General features: G+C 41.8%; 1 long non-coding RNA gene across 2 annotated transcripts in view; it reads right to left on the bottom strand.

The window, feature by feature from the left end:
• LOC115931653 (uncharacterized) overlaps window positions 1-22,511 on the bottom strand; it is a 127,850-nt gene that overhangs the window by 78,058 nt on the left and 27,281 nt on the right. The window contains exons 3-4 of one of the 2 annotated variants that reach the window (XR_010132069.1): window positions 19,917-19,986; window positions 12,338-12,395 (exon numbers count right to left, since the gene is read on the bottom strand). This is a non-coding gene — a long non-coding RNA (uncharacterized lncRNA). The remainder of the gene's footprint in view (window positions 1-12,337; window positions 12,396-19,916; window positions 19,987-22,511) is intronic. The other variant, XR_010132068.1, reaches the window with a different exon arrangement.

The raw sequence follows: 22,511 nt of genomic DNA, 5'->3' as shown, positions 1-22,511 counted from the left end.
GCACTTTGGGAGGCCGAGGAAGGCAGATCACTTGGGGCCAGGAGTTCAAGAACAGTTTGATCAATATATCAAAACCCCATCTCTACTAAGAATACAAAAATTAGCCAAGCCTCATGGCACATGCCTGTAATCCCAGCTACTTGGGAGGCTGAAGCAAGAGAATCACTTGAACCCAGGAGGCAGAGGTTGCAGTGAGCTGAGATTGTGGCACTGAACTCCAGCCTGGGCATCAGAGTGAGTAGACTCTGTCTTAAAGAAAAAATCAGCTGGGTGTGGTGGTGTGCACCTGTGGTCTCAGTTACTTGGGAGGATTGCTTGAGCCCAGGAATTCGAGGCTGCAGTGAGCTATGATCGTGCCACTGCACTCCAGCCTGGATGACAGAGTGAGACTGTATTTTTTTAAAAAAGGAAGTGTCAGCCTCATAATGGAACCAAAGCAAGTACTTCGGGGTGGCAATCAGTGAGGACTCCCCTGGGTGGTGAACTCTGCTCAGAATCCTGAATGGAGACAGGAAGAAGCCACATGAAGACCCAGAGCCATGGAAGGAACTGCATGTGCAAAGGTCCTGAGGATGATTCATTCCAAGAAAAGAGAGTGGCCCACGTGGCTGGAGCCAAACTGTTTACCTCTCCCTATTTCTCTCCTAGAAAACCTTCTGTCTGCATGGACTCTGCTCTGTCTCTTTGATGTTACCTTCATCCTTCTTCCATTTTACTCCCTCCCTATTTTCCCCTCTCTTTCTTATTTTTCTTTTATCCTTCCTTCAACATAGTCTAATATTGTTGGGGTCTCCAGAATCCTATTTAATTAGTAATCAGCACATGTTATGTACAGGTAATGCTCTAGACCATTGGAAAAATAAGAATATGAACCTTATAACAGCCAGCTTAGTAAGTACCTTCAGAATACTCATGGATTGTAAAAAAGTTTAAATGTATGGATCATACAGGCATTCATTCCTCTGTATCCAGTATGGTTCCGAACACTTGGCATATGCCATCAGTTCAAGACTCAAGGTGCCTTTTAGCACCATGGACAGGTCTTATCGGTGATGAGACTGCACTGATTTTTTAAATTGACACATAATAGTTGTACATATTGATACGGTACATGTGATACTTTGATACATTCATATAATGTGTAACGATCAAATCAGGGTGAGTAGGCTATCCATCACCCAAACATTTCTCATTTATTTTTCTTGGGAACATTCCACATCTTCTCTTCTAGGTATTTTGAAATATACTATAAATACTTAGGAACTATAGCCACCCTACTGTGCTATGAAACACTAGACAGTATTCCTTCTGTTTAACCATTTTTACCCATTGCCCAATCTTCCCTGCTTCTCAGTCTCTGGAAACCACCACTCTACTTTCTACTTCCATTAGATCTACTTTTTCGGCGCCCACGTAAGAGTGAGAAGATGTGATGTTTGCCTTCCTGTGCCTGGCTCATTTCACTTAACATAATGTCCTCCAGTTCCATCCACACGGCTGCAAATGACAAGATTTCACTCTTTTCATGGCTGAATAACAAACCATTGTGTATATATATATATATATATCACGTTTTTCATCTGTTGATGGTCACTTAGGTTGATTTTATAACTTGACAAATTAATTAAAGTCAGACAGACCTAGATTACCTTTCCCGTGAGAATTTGGAGCTAGAGGAACAGCTGTCTATCACTTCAGCAACGAGAATTCATGCGTCAAAAACATTAAAGGTGTGCTTTACTCCACCCAATCAGATGATACCTAGGTACTTAACCTAAGAGAGCAATTATGAAACTTTTAAATCTCAGTCCACTTTTATACTTTTCAAAGTAACTGGGGATCCTCAAATAATTTTTATTTGCATAATTTGTATTTTTTACCCAGTTACCATATTATAAATTGGAGCTCAGAAAATTCTAAACTTAAAACTCTAAAATGTAACAAACCTATTATTTGTTAACAAACATGTTTTTTATGAACAACGATTATATTTTCCAAACAAAACACAGTAATATAGGTAGCATTGCTTCATATTTTTGCAATAAAACCCTTTAATACAAGACAGATTCTCAAATTCAGTAAGTCAAATACTCACAATACTACATCATGAAGAAAATGAGATGGAAATAGGCAAATAAAATCTTAATGTTCTTAGCACAATAGTTTGGAATTCTGGACCCTTTAAAAGGAACTTGATTCCTGCCCCCGCCCCACCAGAAGTTTTTAAACTACATTTTTGGAACTAGTGGGCTAAGATATATAAAAGTAATGGACATAAAGTTATAAAAGGAGATGATCTGATTGTACAACAAACAGGCTATTTTTTTAGAGAAACTGCAGGACATTCACATGACTTTTCTTTGTCCTGAAGCTGCTCTTGATGGGGCACAACAGCCTCTCCCTCACTGCCTGCGCTCACTCTAATTTCCTGGTGAGTCATCTCCAATCTCAGGGGCACCGAGCGTTGCTTGGCAGCCAGGCCAGCTCCTCCATTCTCTTCTCCAATGAATACATAGTCCACTGCAGGCTTTCTATCCTGAAGCCTCCAACACTCTCTCCCCATTGTCATCAGATTTCTATTTCCCATACAAAAGTAGAAATGTTAAAAGAATATTTTTAAATGTTCAACAGGAAAGAAGATATAGTTGTTTTTGTGGGTTTTTTGGACCTATTCAATCCCCATTCACAACCTGGAACCTCAGAAGCCCATTATTTTGGGTTCTTTTATTTCCTTTCCTTTCCTTTCCTTTCCTTCCTTTCCTTTCCTTCCTTTTCTTTCCTTTTCTTTTCTTTCCTTTCTTTTTCTTTCCTTTCCTTTCCTTTCTTTTCTTTTGTTTTCTTCCTCTTCTTTTCTTTTCTTTTCTCTTCTTTTCTTTCTTTTGAGACAGAGTCTTGCTCTGTCACCCAGGCTGGATTGCAGTGGCGCCATCTCGGTTCACTGCAACCTGCACCGCTCGGATTCGAGCGATTCTCCTGCCTCAGCCTCCTGAATAGCTGGGACTACAGGCACCCACCACCAAGCCTGGCTAATTTTTGTATTTTTAGTAGAGACGGGGTTTCACCATGTTGGCCAGGTTGGTCTCGAACTCCTGACCTCAAGTGATCCCCCCACCTCAGCCTCCCAAAGTGCTGAGATTACAGGCATGAGCCACAGCGCCCTGCCATTCATTCTTTCTATCACACAGACTGTGAGGAGTTTTGAATGCAGGATTATATATGCACTATTTCTGCCATCTTTCCTCTGTCCCAGCAGTATCCATAACACATGGCACATGCTAAGGGGCTGTTGATGGGAGAAACACACACCTAACCCATCTTTATGTGGGGCTGTGGGCAGGACATGACCAAATTGGGGCCTTCTCTTCTTGGTTACAACACAACAAAATTTGGCTTTTATTTATTCCTGAAATATGTGGGTGGCAAGCCACCCAGGTGCCGAGGCAAGAAACCAAGGACACCAGCAGTTCCAGTATAATAAAATATAAAACAAGAATAGTTATACCAGATATAGATCTTAGATATGATTATATATGAATACCATTAATCATCAGTTTGTGGCAATTACTCTTTATTCCAACATTATAATAATCCTTGCTCTATAATCATAACCTAGGAAAAACCAGGCCATACAGAGATAGGAGCTGAGGGGACATAGTGAGGAGTGACCAGAAGACAAGAGTATGAGACTTCTGTTATGCCCGGACAGGGCTACCAGAGGGCTCCTTGGTCTAGCGGTGACGCCAGCATCTGGGAAGACGCCCGCCCGTTGCCAGGTGGACCGTGGTCTAGCGGTAGCGTAAGTGTCAAGGAAAAACACCCGCTACTTAGCAGACCGGGAAAGAGAGTCTCCCTTTCCCCCAGGGGCGTTTAGAGAAGACTCTACTCCTCCACCTCTTGTGGAGGGCCTGACATCAGTCAGGCCCACCCGCAGTTATCCGGAGGCCTAACCGTCTCCCTGTGATGCTGTGCTTCAGTGGTCACGCTCCTAGTCTGCCTTCATGTTCCATCCTGTACACCTGGCTCTGCCTTCTAGATAGCAGTAGTAAATTAGTGAAAGTACTAAAAGTCTCTGATATGCAGAAATAATGGCGTAAGCTGTCTTTCTCTTTGTCTCCTCTCTCTCTCTGCCTTGGCTGCCAGGCAGGGAAGGGCCCCCTGTCCAGCGGACACGTGACCCACATGGCCTTACCTATCATTGGAGATGGCTCACTCTCTTTATCCTGCCCCTTTGTCTTGTATCCAATAACTATCAGTGCAGCCTGGCATTCGGGGCCACTACTGGTCTCCGCAACTTGGTGGTAGTCATCCCCCGGGCCCAGCTGCCTGTTCTTTTATCTCTTTGTCCTGTGTCTTTATTTCTACACTCTCTCGTCTCCGCACATGGGGAGAGACCCACCAACCCTGTGCGGCTGGACCCTACAGAAATATACTTTGAGGTCACCTTTGCACAAGTTAGCATCAACAATCTCCGTTGCCAGTTGGTGAGTCCATAGACTCAACGTGCCTTTCAGAACCACGGACAGGTCGTGGTCAATGGCTGGGCTGTGCTGATTTTTAAATCAGGTGCTTAACCAGGGAACTATTTACCTAGTTTACAAGTGCAAAATGCTGGTAATACAAGTTTTAGGGACACAGCCCAAATTCTGATGGAGTGGTGTGGGAAACAGGCAGTCAGTTACATCACCATGAGAGATGTGGACAAGAGTACTAGCACTATTATTATTATTATTATTATTATTATTATTATTATGAGACAGAGTCTCGTTCTGTTACCCAGGCTGGAGTGCAGTGGCACAATCTTGGCTCACTGCAACCTCCACCTCTCGGGTTCAAGCGATTCTCCTGCCTCAGCCTCCTTAGTAGCTGGGACTACAGACGCCTGCCACCACGCCCGGCTAATTTCTGTATTTTTTTAGTACAAACGGGGTTTCACCATATTGGCCAGGCTGGTCTGGAACTCCTGACCTTGTGATCCACGCGCCTCGGCCTCCCAAAGTGCTGGGATTACAGGCATGACCCACCGCACCCGGCCTACTAGCACTATTATTATGACAGTGTTGAGGTGGAGCTTGTAACAATTGTGAAAGCAGCGGATGGAGAAAACATCACAAAGAAGGTAACTACCATTTCTAACACTCATTGGCTCACATTATTAAATTAAAATTGTATTTTATATTATGTTAGAAATACAAAAACACCCAACTAATATTTATTGATTGCTTACAATGTATTGGGCGTTGTGTCAAAATTTTACCCATGTCTATCACTCATTGACAGGTAAAAACAAATGAGGCTCAGAGCGTCTGGGAGCACTGGCTCACACTTGTAATCCCAGCCCTTTGCAAGCCTGAGGTGGGTAGATCACTTGGGCCCAGGAGTTCAAGACCAGCCTGAGCAACATAGCAAAACCCCATATCTACAAGAAAATACAAAAATTAGCTCGGCATGGTGGCACTCACCTGTAGTCCCAGCTACTCAGGAGGCTGAGGTAGGAGGACCACCTGAGCCCAGCAGGTCAAGACTGCAGTGAGCCGTGATCACACCACTGGTCTAGCCTGGGTAACAGAGTGAAACCCTGCCTCAAAACAACAACAACAACAACAAACAAAGAAATAAGAAGAAAAGAAAATGAGGCTCAGAAAAGGGAGGTGTCTATCCCATGATCACCCACATAATGAAAGTTAGGGTTTGTAATCTTGGGAATCTACATATTACCTTCTCTTCTGAGAATTCTAAACTGATCCTATGCTAGAGGCGATCTCGACAAGCCCGGGTCACTGGAGTCCAAGCACGCTTGCCATTGAAATTCCTTCACTGGGTTAATCAGGGCAGGCAGCCTGGCAAATCAAGGAATCAGACAGGCCTGGATTACATTTCCCATGAGAATTCAAAGCCATAGGAACAACGGGATGGTGTAGGGGCCAAGGCCCTTGGCTTCCTGATGGTTCACTGAAAATCAGTGACATAAAGCAGATTGGTTAATAGGAGAAAAGGTATAACAAGCTTACTTAACACGTACATATGGAGGCCGGGCGCAGTGGCTCAACCTTGTAATCCCAGCACTTTGGGAGGCCAAGGTGGGCAGATCACCTGAGGTCAGGAGTTCGAGACCAGCCTGGCCAACATGCTGAAACACCATCTCTACTAAAAATACAAAACTTAGACGGGTGTGGTGGTGTGCACCTGTAATCCCAGCTACTTGGGAGGCTGAGGCAGAAGAATCTCTTGAACCCGGGAGGTGGAGTTTGCAGTGAGCCGAGATCACACCACTGCACTCCAGCCTGGGCAACAGAGCGAGACCCTGCCTCCAAAAAAAAAATGTACGCATGGGAACTTTAAGAATGAACACCAAAGATACGGGAGAAATTGCCTATTTTTATGCTTAGGTTCAACAAAGTGTGGAGAGCCACGTTGAAATATTGGATGCTAAGGGTCTGGTTTAATGCTAATGGACCGAGTGGGGAAACCCAGTGAGGTTTGTCTGCTTAGATTCTCCTTGGCCTCTTTGTGCAGGGACACTCTCTGGAATGAGGGTCTTGTAACCTACAGTCAGACAAGGTAGATCAGACATTTTTTTATTTTTATTTTTTTATTTTTATTTTTTTTGAGACAGAGTCTTGCTCTGTCTCCTGGGCTGGAGTACGGTGGCGCAACCAATCTCAGCATCTGCTGTAACCTCTGTCTCCCAGGCTCAAGGGATTCTCGTGTGTCAGCCTCCTGAGTAGCTGGGGTTACAGGCATGAGCCACCACACCTGGCTAACTTTTGTATTTTTAGTAGAGACGGGGTTTCACCATGTTGACCAGGTTGGTCTCAAACTGCTGGCCTCAAGTGATCTGCCTGCCTCGGCCTCCCAAAATCCTGAGATTACAGGCATGAGCCACCGGCGGCCAGCCAGATTTCTTTATGGCCAGTTTTTCAACAGAAGGATGGATGGAAAATTAAAGTCATATTTTTGGATTTTATAACTGGCTTTGGGGAAAAGGCATTCTGGTTTCTATCACCCACCTTAAAGGAGGGATTCTAGTTTCTATGGCTAGCCCAAGGGAAGAATGGGGCTGAATGACAGGAAGATAGGAGATGGTCAAGGAAAAACGCTTGTGTCTGAGGTTGTTACTGAGGTTGCTTCTGGAGTATTGTTTTCTCAGCCAGAACAATAGCATTGTAGCAATGTGGCAGTGTGTATCCTGGCCAGGCTGGCCTTGAATTCCTGACCTCAGGTGATCCAGCCGCCTCGGCCTCCCAAAGTGCTGGGATTACAGGCGTGAGCCACCAGGCCCGGCCAATAAACTTCTCAAGTGATTGAGACCAGACTCAGATAGTTTTTGCTTTCCATTGAGGAAGAGCTGAGGGCCTCGAGGAGCCGACGGGGACACGAATCAGTGCTGGTTTCACCTGAAGCAATGAGCACATTGACAGAGAAGTCCACTGGCCGCCAGAGGCGGTGGCCTGGGGTATAGAGGTGACCAGCTGGGGGCTGCTCTCCTGCCCTGATGTCCGCAGAGTAAACGGTAGTTTTCAGCCTGCAAGTCCTGATTTGGAGTTTGGAGAATAAGGCTCCTACCTACGAAATAGACCCAGTCCCCCACATTGTGCCACTATCCCCTCAAGATGTAATTCCCTTCCATAAGAAACTCAGATGTACGCTTAAATGGAGTTGTGAGCATTTTTGGGGGGGGGAGGGATGTTAGCATATCTTCATTTTTTTTTTAATTTTTTTTTTTTAGGTTTCGAGCTTTTTTAAAAATTTTTATTTATTTATTTATTTATTTTGAGACAGAGTCTCGCTCGGCCGCCCAGGCTGGAATGCAGTGGCACGATCTCGGCTCACTGCAAGCCCCACCTCCCAGCTTCACGCCATTCTCCTGCCTCAGCCTCCCAAGTAGCTGGGACTACAGGTGCCCACCACTGTGCCCACCTAATTTTTTTTTTTTTGTATTTTTAGTAGAGACGGGGTTTCACCGTGTTAGCCAGGATGGTCTCGATCTCCTGACCTCGTGATCCGCCCGCCTCGGCCTCCCGAAGTGCTGGGATTACAGGAGTGAGCCACTGCGCCCGGCCCTTACTTTTATTTTTATTTTATATATGTATTTTTTTATTATACTTTAAGTTCTAGGGTACATGTGCACACCGTGCAGGTTTGTTACATATGTATACATGTGTATGTCCTTTGTAGGGACACGGATGAAGCTGGAAAGCATCATTCTCAGTTGTGAGCATTTTCATGTCGGCTCAGATTGGGATTTGCAGCCTGAGGAAGTTGCCCTGTGGTCTTAACACAGTTGTGGATCCCAGCGTCTGCTGCCTCTGCCTCAGGTTGCCCCACTAGGTGCCCGTGATTTCAACTTGAACAAAGTTAAATATTTTTGCATTGATCTAATTTATTTGCATTGCTTAAATTTTTAGAAAAGGTTATAAAGTTCCCCAGAAATGTAGGACTAGATATTAAATGATAAATAAGGAATTATGATTAATTTTGTTGGTTACGATTTGTATCTATGTATATTTGCCATATTACACATTGACATTTGAAAATATTAAGTTTAAAATTATAAAAATTGTGGCACAGTGGCTCACGCCTGTAATCCCAGCACTTTGGGAGGCCAAGGCAGATAGATCGCCTAAGATCAGGAGTTTGAGACCAGCCTGACTAACATGGAGAAACCCCGTCTCTACTAAAAATACAAAATTAGCCAGGCATAGTGGCTGGGATGCCTGTAATCCCAGCTACTCAGGAGACTGAGGCAGGAGATTTGCTTGAACCCGGGAGGCAGAGGTTGCGGTGAGCCAAGATCACGCCATTGCTCTCCAGTCTGGGCGACAAGAGCAAAACTCTGTCTCAAAAAAAAAAAAAAAAAAATTGGTCACTGCAGGCCCCAGGAACCCACACCTTCTCCATGTTGATCCAGTGCACATGCAAGTGTGTGTGTCTGTGAGTAAATGTCTGTGTAACTGAAGCGAAAGTTTAAAGGAATGGCACTTACTCTAAGCCACATGCTCTGATTTTTTAATTCTGTTCTGGTTTTTTTTCCCCATGAAAAAACTGCTGGCCGGATAGACTACTTAATTCAAACACCTGCAATATTACATCATGCAGAGGAAATGAGAAGGAAAAAAGCAAATACAATTTCCCTGTTCTTAGAAACATAGTCTGGAACACTGAAAGGGTCTTGATTCCCCTAGCAGGCCTTGAACTGCTTTTTGGAAACCACAGGCAGAACAGATATACATGAAATTATAAATGGAGGCCATCTGAATGTGGCAATGGGAGAGGATTTTTAAGACATTGTGGGACGTCCGCCTCACTTTCCTTCGTCTCTGCAGCTCACTTGGCTAGAAAGGAACGGCCCCTCCTCTCTGTCCCTCACTGTTTCCATGGCAACTCATCTCCAAGGACACTGAGCAATGCCTGGCAACCAGATGAGCTCCTCCACTCGACCCCTCCAATGAACACCTACTGCATTCCTGCCGTTCTGTTCCCACAGCTGCAAATGTCGGCAGAGGAATAGCTATATTTTCGATGGAAAGGAACCACAGCAATATTCTATATCATCATGCATCACACAAACTACCAGCTCCAGAGGCTCACAGTCTCCACATTAGATCCCTCTACATTTCCTTTTGCTCACATCACATATTTGTGATGCTGGATTGTCAGTGGTCGCTGTGAAGAACAGCAAGTACCACCTAAAAGTCAGCAAAGACAAGGAACTGAGGATGACATTTTCCAGGCTGATTCCAAAGTGTGAGAAGTCGTGCAGTGCTCAACAGGCACATAGCTCCTATTATTAAGCTATATTGAAAAGTGAAATAAATAGTATGTTTTTTCCAAACAGAAAAGAAATCACGTTACTCTCAATAAGATGGCTACTATCCACAAGACAGAGCATAAGAAGTATTGGCAGGTTTTGGAGAAATTGGAAAACTTTTGTGCTGTTGTTAGGGTGTGATATAAGGCAGCCACTACGGAAAACTACATAAAAGTTTCTGAAAAAAGTAAAAATAAAATTCCCATATGATCTAGAAACTCTGTTTCTGGGTATATGAGCCCAAAGCATTAAAAGCAGGATCTTCGGCCGGGCGCGGTGGCTCATGCCTGTAATCCCAGCACGTTGAGAGGCCGAGGTGGGCGGATTGCCTGAGCTCAGGAGTTGGTGACCAGCCTGGGCAACATAGTGAAACCCTGTCTCTACTAAAATACAAAAAATTAGCCAGACGTGGTGGCATGTGCCTATAGTCCCAGCTACTGGAGAGGGTGAGGCAGGAGAATTGCTTGAACCCGGGAGGCGGAGGTTGCAGTGAGCCAAGATTATGCCACTGCACTCCAGCCTGTGTGACAGAGCAAGACTCCGTCTTAAAAAAAAGAAAAAAAAAAAGCAGGGTCTTGAAGAGATATTTGCATGCCCAAGTTCATAGCAACATGACTCATAACAGTCAAGGTGGCAGCAAAGCCTGGTATCTATCAAAGAATAAAGAGGGACATTAAGTGTGGTCTGTCCATACAACGAACTATTACTCAGCCTTAAAAAGAAAGGAAATTCTCACACATGCTACAACATGAGTTAACCTTGAGACATTACACTAAGTGAAACAAGCCAGTCACAAAAGGACAGAAACTGTATGATTTCACTTGTATATTAGATGTATAATAGATTCGACGTAGAATAGTCAAATTCACAGGAACAGAAAGTGGAATGGAGGTTGCCAGGGGATGGGGGAGGGGAAATGGGGAGTTATGGTTTAATGGACACAGAGTTTCAGTATTGCAAGATTAACAAAATATGGGACATAGTTTGTGGAGACTGTGGCAGAACAATGTGAATGCCCTTCAGACCAGTGGACTATACAATTAAAAATAATTATACTGATCAGTTACCTTATATGCCTGTTAGCATATTTCGAAAAGGCAAATCAACCTAAATGCCCATAAATGATAGACTGGATAAAGAAAATGTGGTACATGTACACCACGGAATACTATGCAGCCATAAAAAAAGAAGGAGATCATGTCCTTTGCAGGGACATGGATGAAGGCTGGAGGCCATTATCCTTGGCAAATTAACACAGGAACAGAAACCAAATACAACCTGTTGTTTCCCACAAGTGGGAGCTAAATGATGAGAACACATGAAAACACAGAGGGGAACAACACACACTGGGGCCCATTGGAGGGTGAACGGTGGGAGGAGGGAGAGGATCGTGAAAAACAACGAACGGATACTAGACTTAATACCTGGGTAATGAAATCATCTGTACAACAAACCCCCATGACACCAGTTTACCTATATACCAAACCTGCACTTGTACCCCTGGACTTAAAATGCAAGTTAAAAAATAAAAAGTTGAAAAATAACTGAAAACATAAATAATTTTTAAAATTATAAACCTATGGTCATGGTCAATATTCGTTTTAAAATTGTACTTGGTACAATTTTAACATGGTAAATTTTATGTGATGTGTATTTTGCCACAGTTCAAAATTGATTTTTAAAGGAGTTCCTGTGTAGTTTTCCATGATGCAAGAATGCCATCTAGGGATGGCAAAGGCCCCTTATAAGACAATGAGCATCACCTCAAATTAAAAGATAAAAAATAAGATTGTTTCAAAATGGGTATCTTCACCTATGCTTGTTTTCTGTTTAATAAGAATTTTTCCCAAGTAGCAATAACTGCATACATGGCCACGATAGGCTTTGGGGCTTTTGGACAGGTCAATGCTATGCTGTGGTTGAAATCCTGCAGCCCAGGCATGGATACAGCTTGTGAAGATGGTACTGGCTGGATTTCACATCCTTTCATCTCCTCAGACAGGAGCCTAACTGCAGAGTACAATAAGCCCAGCAGCCCTGGCTGTGAGTGACATCCCAGGAGTGTCTGCATTTTACAGAGGAGGACACAGGACTCAGGAAGGGGAGGTTGCCAGGCTTTCTGGCCCTGAGCCCATGCCTCCCTTACCTGCTCTTCATCCCATCTCTGAGCATCCAAGGAGAAGGGTCCTGGAACCGTCCAAAGGAGGGATTCCAGGGCTGCTGTCTTGCCTTACCCTTGGGATTGGGCATTTGTGGTGGGCAGGGTTCTAATAAGATAGCCATGTGGCAGGGAAAGTGGCCCTAGACTCCACCTTGTTTGACCATGGGGTGTCTTCCAAACTTCCTCAACCACGGACACACACACACACACACACACACACACACACTCACACACAAGAACAGATGGTGTCTGGGTTCTCCAGAACTCACAAAAATGTAATTCAAGCTGATTTGAATCACACAGCTTCACACACAACAGGTAGACAGGTCAGCAGAAGACTGCCATTGAAAAGATGGTTTGTTACTCACATTCACAACAGGAGGGGCACCACTGCACTCCAGCCTGGGCGACATTGCAAGACACTATCTGAAAAGAAAGAAAATAAATATTAAATACTTGAAACAAAAAGAAAATTTGACAAGTGGGATCTACTAGACTAGAGAGCTTCTGCGCAGCCAGGGAAACTGAATAGAGCAAACAACCTATAGAATGGGAGAAAACATTTGCAAACTATGCATCTGACAAAGGTCTAATATCCAGAATCTATAAGAAACTTAAATTAACAAGCAAAAACCAAATAACCCAATGAAAAAATGGACAAAGGACATGAACAGACACTCCTTAAAAGAAGACACACAAGCGTTCAACAAACATGAGAAAACTCTCTTTATCATTAATCATCAGAGAAATTCAAATCAAAACCACAATGAGATACCATCTCACACCAGTCAGAATGTCTACTATTAAAAGTCAAAAAACAATAGATGCTGGTGAGGCTGCGGAGAAAAGGGAACACTTACTTATACACTGTTGAGAGGAATACAAATTAGTTCAGTGACTGTAGAAAGCAGTGTGGAGATTTCTAAAAGAACTTAAAATGGAGCTACCATTCAACCCAGCAATCCTATTATTGGGTTCATACCCAAAAGAAAATGGGTTACTATACCAAAAAGACACATGAACTCATATGTTCATTGTCATGTTATTCACAATAGCAAAGACATAGAATCAGCTTAGGTGCCCATCAATGGTGGATTCAATAAAGAAAATGTGAGCCAGGTGTGGTGGCTCATGCCTGTAATCCCAGCACTTTGGGAGGCCAAGGCGGGTGGATCACCTGAGGTCGGGAGTTCAAGACCAGCCTGACCAACATGGAGAAACCCCATCTCTACTAAAAATACAAAAATTAGCCAGGTGTGGTGGTGTGTGCCTGGAATCCCAGCTACTCAGGAGGCTGAGGCAAAATTGCTTGAACCTGGGAGGCAGAAGTTGCAGTGAGCCGAGATTGCGCCATTGCACTCCAGCCTGGGCAACAAGAGCAAAACTCCATCGAAAGAGAGAGAGAGAGAGAGAGAGAAAGAAAGAAAGAAAGAAAGAGAGATAAAGAAAGAAAGAAAGAAAAGAAAGAAAGAGAGAGATAAAGAAAGAAAGAAAGAAAGAAAGAAGGAAAGAAAGAAAGAAGGAAAGAAAGAAAATATGGTACATAGACATCATAGAATATTATGCAGCCATAAAAAAGAATAAAATCATGTCCTTTGCAGCAACGTGGGTGGAGCCAGAAGCCATAATCCTAAGCAAACTAATGCCAGAATAGAAAAACAAATACCGCATGTTCTCACTTATAAGCAAGAGTTAAACATTGAGCACACATGAACATAAACTTGGGAACAATAGACACTGGGGACTCCTAGACAGGGGATGGTGGTGTGGGGTGAAAAACTACCTATTGGGCACTATGCCCAATATCTGGGTGCAGTATTCTCCTGTCACAAACCTGCACTTGCACCCTCTGTATCTGAAACAAAGGTCAAAATTTTTAAAAGATTATAACAGCTGAAAATGTTAAATACTAACATATAATATTAGTATTTTTATTCTAGGAGTGACTTTGCCCCCAAGAGGCAGTTGGCGAGGTCTGGACACAAGTAGAGGAGAATTACTGACATCCTCTGGGTAGAAGCGAGAGTGCTGCTCCACACACAACAATGTACAACACACAAAGCAGCCCTCCCCGCAACACAAATAACTATCTAGACCATATTTCACACACAACAATGCACAATGCACAAAGCAGCCCTCCCCGCAACACAAATAACTATCTAGACCATATTTCACACACAACAATGCACAATGCACAAAGCAGCCCTCCCCGCAACACAAATAACTATCTAGACCATATTTCACACACAACAATGCACAATGCACAAAGCAGCCCTCCCCGCAACACAAATAACTATCTAGACCATATTTCACACACAACAGTGCACAATGCAAAAAGCAGCCCTCCCTGCAACACCAATAACTATCTAGACCATATTTCACACACAACAATGTACAATGCACAAAGCAGCCCTCCCTGCAACACAAATAACTATCTAGACCATATTCCACACACAACAATGTACAATGCAGAATGCAGCCTTCCCTGCAACACAAATAACTATCTAGATCATATTTTCAATAATGCCAGGGTAGATAATCCCTAATGGAGATGATTCTCCTGACAGTCCTGACTAGCTATAGAGGGACCCTCTCTCCTCCATGGCTATTGTCCAAATGCCCTTAGCCATCCACTCCCATTAGCCTAAAATCATTCCAAGCCCTCAGTTCTAGCATCCCATCTCCAACATCACGTCCTACTTTCCAAGTGACTCCTCTTTCTCACCTAAGGACTACATCCCGTTATTCTTTGGAGACCAACACTGTCTTTATTTAACCATTTTTCACTGACCTTCACACCCATCTGGTCACCTTCCATGGTCAATTGTTAGAATAAATTCCTCTGGACACACTCAAATCTCTTGCATATTCTGCTGCATGTACCTCCTTGGAAAACCTCAACCCTGCTGTTCTCTGACTCTGCCTGTTCCAGTCCTCACTCTTGCAGATGCATGTGGTTGGGGAGAAACAGCTCCTTCTCCACTGCCTGTTCTCTCTGTAATTTCATGATAATGCCTCTCCAAGGATGCTGAGCAGTGCCTGGAAAATTACCTCCTTCATTCTCTCCCTTCAAATGAATTCCTACTGCATAACTGCATTTCTATCCTGTATCCTCCAACTCTCTTACCCCATTATCATTTTATTCTTATTTCCCAAGTAAGAGTAGAAGCAGGAAGATAATACTTTTAATAATGATACACAGGAAAGTGAGAAGTGGTTGTTATTGTTGTGCTTTGGACCTATCTAACCTCCAGTAAGAAACCTAGGACCAATAAAAACTCACAACTTTAGGTCCATCTTTTTTATCATACTCTAAGGAATTTATATTCCAATGGAGAGAAAGCAGTAAACAGAAAGCGAATAAAGGAAGCACCAGCCTCAAGAAGGGAAGAAATAAGGTGCTCGGGGGACAGCAGTCAGAGAGGGCTCCCTTGGGTGGTGAACTCTGTTTAGAGCACTGGTTGGAGACAAGATGGAGCCACATGAAGACTCAGGGTGTGGAGGGAGCTGCACCTGCAAAGGTCCTGAACTTTATTCAATACAGGGAAGGTGAAACGCCAATGTGGCTGGAGCCAGACTGTCTGCCTTTCTCTGTTTCTCTCCTAGAATCTCCTTCTGTGTGAATGGACTCTGCCTCTCTTTGATGTTCTCTCCCTCCTTCTTCCAATCTTTTCTGCCTTTCTCCCATATTTTCCCCTTGCTTCTTTTTTTTTCTGATTCATCCTTCAATATGCTCTGATTTTGCCAGGATCTCCAGAAATCCCATTTATTTAGCAATCAATACATTTTATGTTCAGGCACTGCTCTAAACCATTGAGGAAACAAAATATAAACAGCAGTTGTCAGCTTTGTGCCTTCAGAAAACCCACAGACTGTGAGGAATGTGGAACGCTATGACCACATATGCACTATTTCTGTTTCCTCTGTTACCAGCATTGTCCCTAACATGTGTCATATCCTAAGTGATGATTGAGTGATAAAATAAATATATAACCAGTCCTTATGTGGGGCAGTGGGCAGGGCATGACCCAGTTGGGGTCCCCTTTTTCGCTTATAATACACGAAGCTTGGCTGCCATTTATTCTATAAATATACTTTGAGGTCAGCCTTGCCTACATTAGGTAGCATCAGGTCTCTTCACAGACCTGACATGCACTTCAGCACCAGGGACAGGCCTTAGTCAATGGTGGTGATTTTTTAATTGATACATAATTTTTGCAATATTTATGGGATACATGTGATAAATTAATACATGCACACAATGAATAATGAGCAAGTCAGGGTAACTAAGATGTTCATCACCTCAAACATTTTTCATTTATTTGTGTGGGAACATTCCAAACCTTCTCTTCTAGCTGTTTGAAATACCCTATATAATCTTGATAACTTTCGTTACCCTACTGTGTTATTGAACACTAGATCTTATTCATTTTATCTCATTGTATTTTTGTGCCCATTATCCGAACTCTCTTCATCCCTCCCTCCTCCTATCCTTCCCAGCCTCTGGTAACCAGCATTCTATTCACTACCTCCATGAGATCAATTTTATTTCCCCCACATATGAGTCAGAATAGGTCATATTTGTCTTTCTGTGCCTGGTTTATTTCACTTAACATAACGTCCTCCAGTTCTATTTATTTTGCCACATAGAACAGGATTTCATTCTTTTTTATGGCTGAGTAATATTCCATTATATATATATGTGTATATATACATATACATATATATATGTTTACCACATTTCCTTTCACACTCATTCATTGGTGGACACATAGGTTGATTCCATAACTTGGCTTTTTCTCAATTGTGCTGCAATACACATGAAAGTGCAGGTATCTCTTTTGTAGATTTCTCTTAATTTTGCTATTTTTTCCTCTACTGTGTATAAGCTTTTTAGCTTGATGTAGTCCCATTTTTGCTTTAGTTGCCTGTCCTTTGGAGGTCAACTCAAAATGTATTTGCCCAGACCAATGTCCTGAAGCACTTCCCAAATGCTTTCTTCTAGCAGTTGCATAGTTTCACATCTATCTCTTTAATCTATTTTGATCGATTTTTTATGTGGTCAGAGATACGGGTCTAGTTTCTTTCTGCATAAGAATATCCAGTTTTCCCAGCACTATTTATGTAACAGACCACCTTTTTCTGGTGTATGTTCTTGGTGCCTTTATTGAAAATGGGTTGGTTGAAAATGCATGGATTTATTTCTTTATTTTCTATTCTGTTTAATTATATTTACATGTTTTTTGTTTTATTTTGTTTTTTCGGATTTTTTTTTTTTTTTTTTGAGATGGAGTTTCACTCTTGTCGCCCAGGCTGGAGTGCAACGGTGTGATCTCAGCTCACTGCAACCTCCGCCTCCAGGGTTCAAGTGATTCTCCTCCCTCAGCCTCCTGAGTAGCTAGGATTATAGACATCTGTCACCACACCCAGCTAAGTTTTTTCATATTTTTAGTAGAGATGGGGTTTCACCATGTTGGCCAGGCTGGTCTCGAACTCCTGACCTCAGGTGACTCACCAGCCTTGGCCTCCCAAAGTGCTGGGATTACAGGTGTGAATGACCGTGCCCAGACTATGTACCTGTTTTTTAATGCCAGTACCATGTTGTTTTTGTTACTATAGCTTTGCAGCATATTTTGAAGTCTGGTAGTGTAATGTCTCCAGCTTTGTTCTCTTTGCTCAGTATTCAGGGTCTTTTATGGTTCCATACAAATTTTAGAATTTTTTTTCTATTTTTGTGGAAAATGTCACTGGTGTTTTGATAGGGATTGCATTGAATCTGTAGATTGCTGCAGTAGTATGAAAATTTTAACAATATTAATTCTTTCAACCCATCACAATGGGATATCTTTCCATTTTTCTGTGACTTCTTTAATATTTTTCATCACTGTTTTATAGTTTTCATTGTAGAGATCTTTCACTTCTTTATTTAAATTTATTTCTAGGTAATTTTTTGTAGCTATTGCAAATGGGATTGCTTTCTTGATTTCCTTTTCAGATTGTTTACTGATGGCATATAAAAATCTATCTATTACATTTTGATTTTGTATCATACAACTTTCTTGAATTCATTCGTCAATTTTAACAGTCTTCTTTGGTGGGATATTTAGGTTTTCTAAATATAAGATTATGTTATCTGCAAACAAAGACAATTTGGCTTCTTTCTTTCCAGTTTGGACGCCCTTTACTTTTTTCTCTTGTCTAACTGCTTTGGCTAGGACTTCTAGAACTGTGCTGAATACAGGTGGTGAAATTGGGCCTCATTCCTTTATACTAGATCTTAAAGGAAAGCCTTCTTATTTGTCTCCATTTATTGTGATGTTAGCAGTGGATTTGTCACACATGGCTTTTACTATCTGGGGGCACGTTCCTTTCATACCCTGTTTAACAGTTTTTTTCATGAAGGGATATTGAGTTTTATTAAATGCTTTTTCAGCATCTATTAAAACAATGATATGGTTTTTGTCTGTGATTTTGCTAATGTGTTTACTTGTTTGCATATGTTAAACCTCTTTGGCATCCCTGGGATGAATTCTACTTGATCATGATGAATGATCTTTTTACGTGTTGAATTCAGTCTCCTACCATTTTCTTGAGGATTTTTGCTTCTATGTTCATCAGGAATATTGGCTCATAGTTTTCCTTTTTTGTTGTATCTTTTTCTGATATTAGTATCAGGATAATTCTGTGCTCATAGAATGAATTTGAAAGTATTCTCTTCTCTTCAATATTTTGGAAGAGTTTGAGTAGATTTGGCATTAGTTCTCATCCAAATGTTTGCTAGAATTTAGCAGTAAAACCATCAAGTCCTGGGCTCTTATTTCATGGAACACTTTTTTTTAACTGTTTCTATATAGTCATTTGTTATTGGTCTATTAAAGTTGTTTATTTCTTCATGTTTCAATCTCGGTAGGTTTAATGTGCCCAATAATTTATTCATTTTTTTCAAAATTATTTATGACAAACCCACAGCCAATATCATACTGAATGGGCAAAAACTGGAAGCATTCCCTTTGAAAACTGGCACAAGACAGGGATGCCCTCTCTCACCACTCCTATTCAACATAGTGTTGGAAGTTCTGGCCAGGGAAATCAGGCAAGAGAAAGAAATAAAGGGTATTCAATTAGGAAAAGAGGAAGTCAAATTGTCCCTGTTTACAGATGACATGACTGTATATCTAGCAAACCCCATCGTCTCAGCCCAAAATCTCCTTAAGCTGATAAGCAACTTCAGCAAAGTCTCAGGATACAAAATCAATGTGCAAAAATCACAAGCATTCTTATACACCAACAGACAAACAGAGAACCAAATCATGAGTGAACTCCCATTCACAACTGCTTCAAAGAGAATGAAATACCTAGGAATCCAACTTACAAGGGATGTGAAGGACCTCTTCAAGGAGAACTACAAACCACTGCTCAACGAAATAAAAGAGGACACAAACAAATGGAAGAACATTCCATGCTCATGGATAGGAAGAATCAAGATTTTCCAATTTATTAGAAAATAGTTGTTCAAAATAGCCACTAATAATCCCTCATATTTCTTTGGTAGCAGTTTAATGTCTCCTTTTTGTCTCTGATTTATTTATTTGGATTTTTTCCCTTCTTTTTCTCATAGTCTGCTAAAGATTTCTCAATTTTGTTTATTTTTTCCAAAAATGAACTTTTTGTCTGATTGATCTTTGGTAATTGTTTTTAGCTTCAATTTCATTTATTTCTGCCCTGCTCCTTATTTCTTTTCTTTACTAATTTTAGGTTTGATTTGTTCTTGCATTTCCAGGTTTTCTAGGTGGATGATTAATATATTTATTTGAAAGTCTTTCTACTTCTCTAAGTATGAGTTTTTTGCTATAAGCCTCTCTCTTAGTACTGCTTTTGCTCTATCCTATAGGTTTAGGTGTATTGTGTTTCCTTCTTAAATCAAGGGGTAACCAGGGAAATATTTACCTGCTTTTTGAGTACAAACTGCCAGTGATACAGCTTTAAAAATGCAGCCCAAATTCTCAGAGTTCATGGCCTGGAGGGGAAAACAGGTAAACTATCTGTTATTTCACCATGAGAGATGGGGAAGAAAAAAACTAGCACATCTTTTAGGACAATATTGAGGAGGAAATTGCTTTAACAATTGTGGATACCATGGTTGGGGAAAAACTCACAAAGAAAGTGACTCTTCTTTCTAACACTTTTTTTGCTGTATCATTACAATAGAATTGTATTCCATATTTACACTAGAAATGCAAAAAAACAAGCTATTATTTATTGATTGTTTACAATGTATTGTGAGGATCAGAACGGACAGGTAGCTTCTTCATGATCACCCACATAATGAATGTTGGGGCTGGGGTTTGTAAACTGGAAGATAAAAAATAAAATATAAAATTAATTGATAAAGCAGCAGCAGGTTTTGACAGGATGGATTTCAATTTTAAAAGAAGTTCTGTGTGTAAAATGCTACCAAACAGCATCACATGCTACAGAGAAATATTTTAAGAAATTGCCACGGCCACCTCAACCTTGAACAACCACCACCATGATCAGTCTGCAGCCATCAACATTGAGGCAAGACCCTCCACCAGAAAAATGGTTATGACTCATTGAAGGGTCAGGTGATTCTTATAATTTTTTAGCAATAATATATTTTACATTAAGGTGGGGATATTGTGAACTGGAGGATATAATCTAAATTCTAAATTCTTTGCTGTCATTTCTACAACGTTCACAGCATCTTCTCAAGGAGTAGCCTCCATCTCAAGAAACCACTTACTTTGCTCATTCAAAAGAAGCAACTCCTGTAATCCCAGCACTTTGGGAGGCTGAGGGGGATGGATCACAAGGTCAGGAGATTCAGACCATCCTGGCTAACACAGTGAAACCCTGTTTCTACTAAAAATACAAAAAAAAAAAAAATAGCCAGGCATAGTGGCACGTGCCTGTAGTCCCAGCTACTCGGAAGGCTGAGGCAGGAGAATCGCTTGAACCCAGGAGGTGGAGGTTGCAGTGAGGCAAGATTGTGCCACTGCACTCCAGCCTGGGTGACAGAGTGAGAGCGAGACTCTGTCTCTCAAAAAAAAAAAAAAAAAAAAAAGCAACTCCTCAACTCCTCATCTGCTAAAACTTTCTTATGAGATTACAGAATTCAGTCAGATCTTTAGGCTCTAATTCTAATTCCAGTTTTCTTGCTCTTTCTACCACATCTGCAGTGACTTCCTCCGTTGAACTCCTGAACCCCACAAAGTCATCAAATAGGAGTTGGAATCAACTTCTTTCAAACTCCTATTGATGTTGATATTTTGACCTTGTTCCATTTATAGAGCACAGGTAGAGTAGGTTTTGCACAATCCTGAAGAGTCCTAGAATTTTTAGGCCATGCATGGTGGCTCACACCTGTAATCCCAGCACTTTGGGAGGCCAAAACCAGCAAAATCACTTGCGGTCAGGAGTTTGAGACCAGCCCGGCCAACAAGGCAAAACCCTGTCTCTACTAAAAATAGAAAACTTATCCGGGCATGGTGGTGCAACCTGTAATCCCAGCTACTCAGGAGGCTGAGGCAGGAAAATCACTTGAACTCGGGAGGTGGAGGTTGCAGTGAGGCAAGACTGTGCCACTGCACTCCAGCCTGGGCAACAGAGCAAGACTCTGCCTCACAAAATAAATAAATAAATAAATAAATAAATAAATAAAGAGTCCTAGGACTTTTGGAATAGTAAAAAAAGCATTGGATCTAACTGAACATTACCAGCTGCATTAGTTCCTAAGAAGAGAGTCGGCCTGTCCTTTGAAGCTTTGAAGCCAGGCACTGACTTCTCTGTAGCACATACTTTAGGAAAATGGCACTCTCAGACTTGCCAATGCAGACTTGCACAAACCTTCCATTCGAAAATACTCAGTATCTGTGAAGCGCAGTGAAACGACGCACAACAGAAAAATGTACGCTTGCATTTTCCAAACAAACTTCGCAATAAAGGTGGTGTTGCTTTTCATTTCTGCAAATATCTTTAATGTTTTCCTTACCACTAGATGGCTATGATCAAATTGTCTACTTAAATCAAACGTGCAATATTATGTCATCCAGAGAAAATGAGGGAAAATGCAAATAAACTTTTCATGTGTTTAGGACAATTATTTGGAACTGTGGATTCCAAATCTTGATTCCCCCCGGAGTCCTGGAACTACATTTTTGGGAAAAAGTGATCTAAGAGATATACAAATGATATACAGGAGATTATAAGTGGAGATCATTTGAGTAAACAAGAGGTTGTCCATGAAAGAAACTGTGGAACATCCAATCACTTTCCTTAGTCTCCACAGCTCCCTTGGCTGAGGAGGAACTTCTTCCCCGCCATCCCCCACCACTGTCCAGGTATATGAGGTACTTAGGTACCTGATTATTGGTACATGAGGTACTTAGAAGAGTCAAATTCATAGCAATGGAAAATAAAATGGTGGTTGTCGGGGCTGGAAAAAAGGAAATGAAGAGTTATTGCTGTTTCCATGGTGACTCATCTCCAAGGATACTGAGGGTTGCTCGGCAACCAGGTCAC

This window comes from Gorilla gorilla, chromosome 20 (assembly GCF_029281585.2).
Source record: "Gorilla gorilla gorilla isolate KB3781 chromosome 20, NHGRI_mGorGor1-v2.1_pri, whole genome shotgun sequence".
Lineage (NCBI taxonomy): Eukaryota > Metazoa > Chordata > Mammalia > Primates > Hominidae > Gorilla > Gorilla gorilla.
This window is presented reverse-complemented; position numbering and strand designations above follow the sequence as displayed.